Source organism: Abramis brama (genome assembly GCF_963993115.1).
Source record: "Abramis brama genome assembly, chromosome: 24".
NCBI classification, from domain to species: Eukaryota; Metazoa; Chordata; class Actinopteri; order Cypriniformes; family Leuciscidae; genus Abramis; species Abramis brama.
Window position 1 is genome coordinate 28930803 of NC_139986.1, and position 12439 is coordinate 28943241.

At 42.6% G+C, this 12439-nt stretch overlaps 1 protein-coding gene; it reads left to right on the forward strand.

Moving 5' to 3' along the window:
- The window catches only part of LOC311075863 (myosin-7-like), a gene marked incomplete at its 5' end in the record, with an annotated part of 135647 nt that overhangs the window by 50873 nt on the left and 72335 nt on the right, over positions 1-12439 (forward strand).

Genomic DNA, 12439 nt, shown 5'->3' on the forward strand with positions numbered 1-12439 from the left:
TGAGTGACAAAATAGCTATTAGGGAGTGAAAATAGCCAATAAGCCTCGTCTATGTTTACAATGGTAATTTAATATTTTTTTATTTTTTTTATTTTGAGTTTTCCTACTTCTTGAAACTTTTAGTTTTATAAATAGGGACAATCTTTAAAGAATGAACATAAAATGATTTGGTCAACACATTAAAAATAACATTTAAATATGATATTATAGTTTTCAAGTGCTGGAAAAAGATATGTGTAGGCTACTGTTATAACCATAGTTACAGTTAGTGTTACTACATTAAATCCATGGTGAATGTTGCTGATCTGTGGACCTAAAGCCTTCTATAACTTGTTCGTTCATGGCACATGTTTCTCCTGGTTTCCACGTCAGTGCTGTTTGATCTGATATGGTTTATAACAGAATTCTGCGTCGAATCTGAATGTTTCTCACTGGATCTCGCAGCAATGTTATTAATTCTGTCGCAAACTCAATGGATTTCTTCACTGGATCTCAACGATGTAACGGTGTTGCGTGATCAAGATCCGCCCGCGACTGGCGAGAGAAGCTCTGCGCTGTCTATTATTGGTTCGAACTATTAAACGGTCTGTGAAGCAGAAATGAGTAGCGTAGTTTTTTTCCGCTTTCATTTTGTTTTCATTTATTAACATGTCACTCTATGCTTGAGGCTGAGATTGTGTCTAACTAGCGTATTGTGTTTAAACTGCGAAGTGCCTGCACTGTCTGCAAACTTTGTGTTCCCCGCAGTTCTGGGGAAGCGACTGCAACATTCGCAGTTCATTAAGTTCGTTTCATTACAGTACCTCAACCAGTTGAATTCTCTCAGCCAGTCTTCCTGAAAATGGTGGGTTCGGGACTTTATCACCTCACAAACCTCTGACTCTGAATCATCATCCGACTGTGTCTGTGACATTGATATTTGTCTCCGTTAGTCTGTTTCCTTCCCACAGACGTTTATGCGCGGTCGCGCGCTCGATTATCTCTAGGACCCTCCCCCTCCACACATTAGCCAGTTACAGTGGCCATTCCCTATTCTTCTCACACTCGTCATCACACATTCCGGATTCATTGATGCGCCCCTTCCACGTTTAACGTAAAAAATTACTGGTCGCACATGTGCGACTGGATGTAAAATTCAGTCGCACACTCTCAAATTTTGGTCGCAGTCTGGAGCCCTGCCTGGGTGTTATACTCGATTGTAGCCTGTCTTTTGAAAATCATATTTCGTATGTTACAAAAACAGCCTTTTTCCACCTTAGAAACATTGCTAAGCTACGTAATATGCTATCAGTTTCTGATGCAGAAAAGTTAGTTCATGCATTCATGACCTCGAGACTAGATTACTGTAATGCTTTATTAGCCGGTTGTCCTGCATCCTCAATAAACAAGCTACAGTTAGTTCAAAATGCAGCTGCTAGAGTTCTTACTAGATCAAGAAAATATGATCATATAACACCGATTTTATCATCACTACATTGGCTACCTATAAAGTTCCGTATTAATTATAAGGTATTGCTACTGACTTATAAAGCCCTAAACGGCTTAGCTCCAGTCTATTTAACGGATCTTCTATCGCCCTATAATCCATCGCGCTCTTTAAGATCAATAAATTCGAGGCTTTTGGTCATACCTAGGATATCCAGATCAACCAAAGGAGGGAGAGCATTTTCACATTTGGCTCCGAAACTCTGGAATAGTCTTCCTGATACTGTTCGTTGCTCGGACTCGCTCTCCCACTTTAAAACTAGATTAAAGACGCATCTTTTCGGCCAGGCATTCATATAATATTGTTAATCTTACAGTTCAAACTACAATCCGGCCTCTAGTTCATAAATGCCAGAGGAGAACTGGCCCCCGACTGAGCCTGGGTTCTCCCAAGGTTTTTTTTTTTTCTCCATTAGGTCACCTGATGGAGTTTTAGGACACCATTAGGTCACTTGATGGAGTTTTTTCGGTTCCTTGCCACTGTTGCCTTTGGCTTGCTCAGTTGGGGATATTTTGGGGATATTTAATTTTTATTCTATCAATCAATAAATTCCACTAGAAACAAACCTTGTTGTATTATTTTATTTTAATTTAATACTGTGAAGCTGCTTTGATACAATCTGTATTGTGAAAAGCGCTATACAAATATACTTGATTTGATTTGATTTGACACATGATTGCTTTACTGTAAGTGTTGTATGAAACACTTAGGTTAAAGGTTGTAGATGCCATGCATTCTAGGCCACGTGTCTTGTGTAAACTGGATTAAATATCACGTGTGTTTATGTTGAATTTGTTTGTCTCCTTGGTGGAAAACTCTGCTATTTTTGATATAGCTGCAGTAAAACCATAACAGGAGCATAGGATTGCCATGTGGCTACAATGTGATTCACAAGACATTTGAAATCTAAAAAGAGAAACAGCGAACGTGCATCTCATCAATCCTGAAACAAAAACCTTTTCATATTCAACGTTCCAGAGACTCTTCAGAGAACGCAGTAACAAAATTTATAAATTGTTATGTTTGAATTCATTCTGAATGACTTTACAATTATTTTTCCCAAGTAGATTATCGGATTTGTATATTTCCACAAGTTTTGCCTCAGATTAGCGACGGCTAATATCTGGCATCAACTCAAGTGTACTTGGATGTAGAGACGAGTTATTTCCGTTTAGAATCAGCGAATCCTGTTTGATCAACCTAAATCTGGGTGCGTCTATACTTCTGTTTTTAGTTTAATGTTACTTTAGATAAGTGTACGTGAGCGATCACGGGGTTGGCAAATCCAAAGCTATTTTTAAGAGAAGTAAAGTTGATCGACTTACATCTATAATAGTGGCCAAAACGTCTACTGAAGTAAAACGATTGAATTAAATTCCAGAAGGTGTATTCTAAGGGGGTTATTAAAGTATCTTTGATTCTGTACGTGTGAATACGGCAAATCTCAGGTATGTAACCAATTACCTCTGTTTTGATGACTGGAACTGGTGTAATTGTGCCGTGAGAACTTGCGAGAGGCTCAAGGACCTGAGAGTGATATAGTTTCCTGATCTGAGCGGGTATATATAAGTTAAGAGTAAATAGAATAATCAAACGTTAAAATTGCCACTTTGCCTTCATATAGTCTTCAAAAAGACTAGATGAAACGAAAAGATATTTGAAATCTAAAAAGAAAAAGAGAAACAGCAAATGTGCATCTCATCAGCCCTGAGCCCAAAAAATTTTTTATATTCAAATGTATTGACATGAGAACGAGCAGAGACTCTTCAAAGACCAGAAACAATATTATTTAATTTATATTCTTAAATATAGCATAATTGTATTATAACTCGAATTATAATATACATTATAGTATAATCACCAAGCAGGGCATTAATTGGAGAAGTGTGACATTAATCCTTAAAATTCAATTTCATGGTGTGCTACAGTGCCAAAAGGGGAGGGGGTGTGCTTTTATTTTTATTTTTTGCCTTTAAAAAACACGACTAGGAGTGTCTAGAAGTGTGGCACAGGTAATAGCAAACCAAATCATCCTTGACTGGGGTGCACCAACTAAAACTGAATCTGATCAGAGAAGTAAATTTACAATGAGTGTGTGAAATGATAAACATCAGACAGAAGTACCACAGCCTTTTGCAGGTCACAAGAGATCTGCACTGACTGTAATGAGAGCAACTTGACGTAAAGCCATGAGCATTGACCCACTGGAACTCATAACACTACGAGTGATAAAAACTCTGATTAATCCAGAAAATTGGATTAATTTTCTTTGATCCGGGCCGGACCCCACCTGGATCAAAGCCAGGACAGCAGAATTGTTAGAACATAACCTGAGACTCGGGAGATGGGTGAAAAGACACTTCAAGAGGCCGTTCACACCTCACAGTAGTACATCACTGCATAAATATGGCCTCTCAGTATAGAACTGGAACTAAATTTGCAACACAATTGTTATAGATTATATTCCACCCATCTCCTGATGAACACATGAACACTGAACACACACCTCCATCACTATACCCTCACAGCATCATCACCTGGAATAGATCAAGTCTATCCAGGCTGAACACTACACATCATAAGAAGATAAAGGTGACAGAGTCCAAAAGTGTCACTTCACTAAAGATCTATTGTCCATCTTCACACTTACAGATCCAGATAGCTTCACACACATAGGATGGTAAAGCTGATCCCATGATGACAGTCTAACAGAGACACACATAGCATACGCTATTCACAACACACTGCCAACTCATGGGAAAACACTGTAATATACATATGAATGGCTATAGTCACAAATCAATGATGCAAATTATAAAGCAGAGACAGACCTGCTATTAAATTTCAAAATGTTCAAACTTTCTGATTGTTATGAGGGTGGTTGGAAAATCAGAGGGCCCCTAATTTCTCAACATACCACTAATAACAGAAACATAAAAACAGAAACATAATAAAAATGGATAGAGATCTGAAGTGAGCGCTTCAATCAATTACAAAATGTACAATTTAACCCTGTCATCTACTTTGACTTAGCCAGCACAAAACACACTCTCTCACACACACACACACACACACACACACAAACACAAAATTGTTGCAAGGAATGAACAATCTCCATTCTTGTGTGACTAAGCATGTTCCAATTCACTTCTTAGATCTGCATAGGTTGCTTACATTGGAAGATTGAACTGAACAAACAAAGTGATTATATATATATGTATATATATTAGGGTTGTGCCGATAGACGATAGTATCGTGTATCGACGATAGACAGAGATATCGCCGATGGCAGATGCCTTTGACGATATCAATACGATAATTGGCTCGTTTTCCCATTAATGTATTAAATCATTATTATTATTATTATCATTATTATTATGAAGCTAGTATAATTATTAAATTAATTAGGAACTACAATTATATTTGCCTTGCCTAAATTCAAAACGACATCACCACATAACCACACTTGCGACATCACCACATAACCGCACTTGCGACATCACCGACGCGCGCGTATGAGGACTCCTCAAAGAAAATGTTTTTAAAACAGACTAAAAAAACTACATCCCACAACGAAATTTAATTGCAAGGTGATCCATTCACAAATTGTCAAGAGTGCTTGTTTTAACAGACGCACATTCTTATACAGAGCCAAGATGAAGACGCGGCATCGTTGTTCGTCAGTATTTTGTTTCCATAGCACATTAACAAAATATTTAATGACACTAATAACACTAAAAACAATACAATTACAAAATATTAATTATAGCCTAATAATATCAATAAAATTAAACAGGCCGCCTAGGCCTAATAAAAGTCTTTAGTTCACGAAGCATAGGCCTATCTGTGAAACTCTGCCATCTGTGAAAATCACAAGCAACTTCAAACTTGTTTAACAAGAAATATTCTTCAAATGTTTTCACTGTCAATAATGTAAGTCCACAAGAGAAATATTAAGCCAGTAAATTGATAGTTGCTGTACCGTTATATCCACCGTCGTCTCTGAGAGAACGCGCCGTTAATGCAGTGAAAGCTCAGTCCGTTTCTGCTTTCATTTTCAGGGAATGAGCGCGTTTACATGCACGTTATTAACTCGATTATGCTGAATAAACAGACAATGTGTGTGGTCATGTAAACGCATTAACCCGTTTTCCTTTATCAGAGTCAAGTCATAGGTTTAAGTATAACCGATCGACTTTTAGATTTTTGCCTCTGATTTAAAACCCGCGTTATTTGGGCTTATTGAAGTGCGGTGCGCATAAGTGAAGTGCATCCAGACAGAGAGAGCACTGGTAGGAGGACATATATCGCAGACTTCAACAGACCCAAGAAATTAAAACGTGTTCTCATCTCGTGCAGAAGTAGCCTACAGTCAGATACAAGAATGATTAGGATCTTTTTTTACCTCACTATACCGGGAAATAACCTGATTTAGCCTATTAATAAACACTCCACCTTTGCTAGCAAAATAGAAAAAGAAATCTCATATTTAAAACGAAGTAATAAAACAAGCAAATTGATGAGTAAATAAGCAAGTTAATAATCAAATAAGTAAGACCCGCCCCCCTCACGATAATATCGTGTATCGCCGATCTCACAGGCTGACGATAAGACGATATGAAAATGGAGCATATCGCCCAAGCCTAATATATATATATATATATATATATATATATATATATATATGTTGATATATATACCATTGATTTGATTATTTAGATTACACCGACCTCTTGCTGCATTTCCTTTGAGTAATTCAGACCAAGAATATTTAAATTCCACTACCATTTAACATCAACACAGTGGTAGTGAAGAATTGGACATTTAAAATGGGACCACCCTATCATACATGACCTTGAGAAACACTTGAGACCAAATGTACCATTCGCACTTGCTGACATGAACATGATATTTTATATTGAACACGACATGATTTTGTTTTGTTGCATTATGTGTTCCTATGCATTTCCCTACGACTTTAAGTTCATTAGTGCTCAATCATGAAGTGGACATTTAAGATGCTTTTCAGGTGTCTCACACAAAGCAGTGTGGAACCAAGGAGAACCCCTTCATCCATTGAGGTCTGCCCAGACAACCGCACCGTTGAAGGTGACAGGATTGGTCAAGAAGGGTCAGATTATCATCATGGGGAAGGTGCCAGAGAAGCAGAAGTTTCTCCATGAAGGAATGACATGTCAACTGAACAGTCACAAAGGTCCAGTTTGACTCTATGAACTTTGCTCACAGGATCACAGGATGAAAACCTGAACGCATTCATCCACCGGCTGTCATCCACCGGCGAGCAAGCGAAGACACCTGAGCGAGTACCGGCTGATTGAAACGAGTACGTGAGAAGACACTGGCTCCACTCGGAGGTTATAGAACCTGGCGATTGTGTTAGGTGTCGCCCAGCCTGCAGCTCTGTAGATGTCTGTTAGCGAGGCGCCATGCACTAGAGCCCAAGAGGAGACCACACTCCGGGTGGAGTAGGCCTTCACCCCAAGGGGGCACGGTCGACCAGTGAGACAACCTTTGCTTGGAGAGAGCCTTTCCCTTCAGCTTCCCACCATAACAGATAAAGAGCTGGTCTGAGGTCCTGAAACACTACGTTCTGTCTATGTAAGCACAGAGGCACGGTGCATACTGGACAGAGCAGTGCCAAGGCTGGGTCTGCCTCCTCCAAGGGCAGCACTTGCAGGTTCACCACCTGGTCTCAAAAGGGAGTGGTGGGAACCTTGGGCACGTATCCAGGCCAGGGTCTCAGGACCACGTGAGAGTAGGCCAGCCCGAATTCCAGGCACGTTTCGTCAACCGAAAATGCCTGCAGGTCCCCTACCCTCTTGATGGAGGCCAATGCAACCAGGAGCGCTGTCTTCATTGACAGGAACTTAAGCTCCACTGATTGTCCGTGCCGAGCGTGGCCTCGGTCAGGGAGTAAAACATGTTGCAATGGGAGTCGTGGGAGGCAAACAGGTCTACCTGTGCGTCCCTGAACTGATCCCAAATCAGCTGAACCAACTGGGGATGGAGTCTCCATTCTCCAGGGAGAGGCTGAAGCCATGAGAGCTCATCGGCTGCACATTTCAGGTGACATACGGCGGGAGTGCAGACCACCTTGTCGGTGTATTTTTCGCTACTGTCGCGGTATTGTCTGATCTGACTAGTATGTGCTGACCCTTGAGCAACGCATGGAAGCGGTGCAGGGCGAGACATGCTGCCAGCAACTCGAGGCAATTGACATGCCAAAAGCGCTGGGGTCCTGTCCAGGAGCCCGCGGCAGCATGTCCATTGCACATGGCACCCCAGACCGTGGTGGAGGCATCTGTTGAGACAAGAACATGCCTGGAAACTTGTTCTTAGGGCATTCCGGCCCGTAGAAAGCTGAGGTTCGTCCACGGGGTGAATGTATGGAAAAACTGGTACTCGGTGTGTGCAGTGTTGCCATGCCCACCTCGGGACTCGATCACGAAGCCAGAGCTGAAGCGGTCTCATATGAAGCAGTCCGAGTGGCGTTACTGCGGCTGCGGATGCCATATGCCCCAGAAGCCTCTGAAATAACTTGCCCTTGAACTGTCTCAGGCAAGTCAGCAGTGACTCCGCGTGCTCGCTCGTAAGCTGCGCGCACTGGCGACCGAGTCGATTTCTATACCGAGAAAAGAGATCCTCTGCATGGGGCAAAGTTTGCTCTTCTCCCGGTTGACACGAAGGCCCAGACGGGCTAGGTGCCGGAGCACTAGGTCCCTGTGTTCGCAAATCTGGTCTCGAGAGTGAGCTAGGATCAGCCAGTCGTCAAAATAATTCAGGATGCGAACCCTGTGTTGCTGTAGCGGAACAAGGGCTGCCTCAACGACCTTCGTGAAGACGCGAGGAGACAGGGCTAGACCGAATGGGAGAACCACGTACTGATATGCCCGCCCCTCGAAAGCAAATCGTAGGAACGGTCTGTTTCGAAGAGAAAGGAGATATGAAAGTAGGCGTCCTTCAGGTCGATCGCTACAAACCAATCCTGTGGCCGTACACATTCGAGAATGCGTTTGGCCGTGAGCATCTTGAACGGAAGCCTGTGGAGGGATCAGTTCAAGACGCGCAGGTCCAGGATTGGCCGTAACCCACCGGATTTCTTCGGTACAATGAAGTAGGGGCTGTAAAACCCGGACTTCATTTCGGCTGGAGGGACAATCTCGACCGCACCTTTCGCCAGTAAGGTAGCGTCCTCCGTACGCATGACAGGGGCATTGTCATGCGTATGTGTAACCCACCATAGTGTAACGTACCCACCATAGTGTAACGGACTCCTCGGAAACGGGGAGGAGATTGTGTTAACTGAATCGCATAGCCGAGCCTGATGGTTCTCTCAACCCAGCGGGACAGGTTGGGAGCTCTAGCCAGGCTCCCAAGAACTGAACCAGCGGGGTCATGGGAACCACAGATGTACCCTCGGTGGGGCAGCAAAGCGGAATGACCGTCCCGGACGTGGGGGCACGTAAAATCTGGTCTCGAGAGTGAGCTAGGATCAGCCAGTCGTCAAAATAATTCAGGATGCGAACCCTGTGTTGCTGTAGCGGAACAAGGGCTGCCTCAACGACCTTCGTGAAGACGCGAGGAGACAGGGCTAGACCGAATGGGAGAACCACGTACTGATATGCCCGCCCCTCGAAAGCAAATCGTAGGAACGGTCTGTTTCGAAGAGAAAGGAGATATGAAAGTAGGCGTCCTTCAGGTCGATCGCTACAAACCAATCCTGTGGCCGTACACATTCGAGAATGCGTTTGGCCGTGAGCATCTTGAACGGAAGCCTGTGGAGGGATCAGTTCAAGACGCGCAGGTCCAGGATTGGCCGTAACCCACCGGATTTCTTCGGTACAATGAAGTAGGGGCTGTAAAACCCGGACTTCATTTCGGCTGGAGGGACAATCTCGACCGCACCTTTCGCCAGTAAGGTAGCGTCCTCCGTACGCATGACAGGGGCATTGTCATGCGTATGTGTAACCCACCATAGTGTAACGTACCCACCATAGTGTAACGGACTCCTCGGAAACGGGGAGGAGATTGTGTTAACTGAATCGCATAGCCGAGCCTGATGGTTCTCTCAACCCAGCGGGACAGGTTGGGAGCTCTAGCCAGGCTCCCAAGAACTGAACCAGCGGGGTCATGGGAACCACAGATGTACCCTCGGTGGGGCAGCAAAGCGGAATGACCGTCCCGGACGTGGGGGCACGGTCATTGCCACGTCCTGACAGAGGAGGCCAGGGAAGGACCAACGTTCCACGGGGACTGCTCTGACAAGGGTCTGGCGACAGAGGGGGACGAGAGTGGCGAGGTTTGTGAGCAGCGCACACTGTCATCCGGGACCTCTGGGGGCTCGGAGGAAAGGGCATCAGTTCTTAAAAACAAAAAATTAAAAAAAGGAGGAGTGGCCCTGCTACCAGCTCCTGAGAAAAACTGAGCCCTAACTCCAAGCTGCCCGTCTCGTCATGTTCACACAATGGAAACATGAGTCATCCTGGAGCCCTGCCGAGCGTGATTAAGCCCAACACGCGAAACCGTGCTCGTGACCGTTAGGCAGATGGATTACGCGCCCACATCCAGAAAATACACGGGCAAACCGTCTTGAAAAAGACGTGCCGCGTGCAGCTCTTTTAGAGAGAGAAAAGCTCAGCAGAGTGCTAAAGCGCCCAGGGAGAAACACGCACACTGTCGGCAGATCACTGCACAGATCAGCAGCAGGCAATGCGATCTCGCTGGAACACACCGTCGCACCAACACACTGAAGAGCCGCTCGTCTCATAGAGTGAAGATGATTCAGAATGGCTTGTGGGAGTGAAGAGAACTCTTGGCTCCGAAGCGAAAAACATATCTGCATGTTGCCAGCGTACTTCCTTATATACCCATGAGGTAAGGCGGAGTTACGCAATGCAAATTCCGCAGACCCATGGCAGTTCTTTGCCATTGGCTCGTTTTATTTCTCGAAGATGAGAGGCTTTCTAAGCGAAACCCCATTCGTCGTCACGACGTAACTCGTAATGACCACGAAAGGGAACTCTAGGCGACAAAATCCATTAGTTAAAAGTCTTGTGGACACATATTTAGTATGTGTTTTGTGACCTTATTTCAGAAACTTAAAATTTTTGTTTTTTCAATAACCATGCATAAACATTATTCTCTCAAAAATACAAACATACATGTTGCTCATATATTATGGTAACCCTGTTTGTGCTAAATAGAGTGTAATTACACCTTTGCCATTAATATGTTTATAAGCAACTGAAAAAAGCACAAATGCCAGGGCATGTCAAAACATCTCAAGGACCCCAAAAACACCTTAGACCCCAGAGGGTTAATCCACGGTCACGCTAGACTTTGAGCATGCGAAATTTTGTTGGACAAGGCAACAGAGTTCACCAAACTTGAACTTTGGAACGCAGCGGAATGCGAAGCTTTTTGCATTAGCTTGCGGTCTGACAATTTGCATGCGTATAAATGGAAGTCAAAGGAATGACCGCCCCTTTGGTCTGAACAAAAATGATAAATCAGCTGAAAATGCAATTTCACTATCTACACGCTCACGCCGCATTTTCACCTCCCCAATCAGTAGAGCTGTTTTGTTCTGGCTTTGGCAGAGCATAAACGACATTATTTTTTTTGTAATAGCACCTTGCTACTCTAACAAAACATAGTTCATGTTTAAATCAAGCACTTTCAAGGACCTATGTTTGTTTTCACATACTTTCCAGTCCTTGAATCCAAGTTCTTTCAAGAAGCGTGGAAAACCTGTTAGTTAAAGTTTTAGTCTTTTTAAAAAAGTTTTTATTCATTTTTATTTTATTAAATCAAGTTAATAAAATGTTGCCTTGACTGGCAACTAGCTGAAATAAAGTTTATTTTTTTATTTTTTTACTTTTATTTTAGTTAATGTTCATTTCAAGTAATGAAAATGTTTATTGTTTTAGTTATAGTTAACTATAATAAGCTTGTTTTTAACCACACTGTTTATCTCAATGAAACTATAAAAAAATATATATATATCTGCTTGGTCATTCTGTCAAGAAATGTTTCCTTGCCACTGTTGCGTTTAATCAGTGTGCCATTGTTTAATGCTTAAGAATTACACCTACTCCAGCTTTTAAGTAAAAAAAAATTGTAGCAAAACTAGCTGCATGGTCTGAGGTGGAAGACAGGAAGTAGACACAATGGATTCCTATTTAACCCAACAGATGCAAGACCATTCAAGTGCACCCAGTGACAAAAGGAAGCTCCGATTACAAACTTTATTAGACATAAGGTTGCCCCCATTTCTTCCATTCTTCCTCCTGAGTTTTAATAAACAAGGGTAAAAAGACAGCTGAGAATGAGGCTCTGTAAAGGATGAGGGGGCTAGAATAGATTGCCCAAGTGCTTAGACTAAGTAAGGTGCTTGTTGAGAGGGTGCAGAATAAATGAGGGACGAGAGGTCAAGGCAGGCCAGAAACCTCACAAAAGGTCTTGAGTGATGGCTCACACAGCTCAACAACAAATAAACGCTGTAGAGCTGTTTAGAAACAGATCTGGGGCTAAGACGATTAGTTTGACCTGCTTGCCATGTTCTATCTGTTAAGAAGGAATAATTATAAGAATTTTCGTGTTAACTGATGTACAGAAAAAGTAACACTGCTGTAATGTATTCGAAATATATTAACTTCTGTAAACATACAAATTAGATTTTGTATCTTACAGAATCCTATTCATGCATTTGTTTTGGAAATCCTTGTAAAGCTGGAAAATATTTTTGAAGAAAGAATGGGTTTGAACATGGATGAACATGAATGAAGCTGTTTTTTGAATTACTGCTAATGAACTTGTAAAACACATGATGGATATAGCTTTGGGAAATCAAGAAAGGTCATAGGAACAAACAAGAACAAGCAAGAGTTGCAGCTATCTCTGCATTAGGCGAGAACAAAAGGTCGCAAGTGC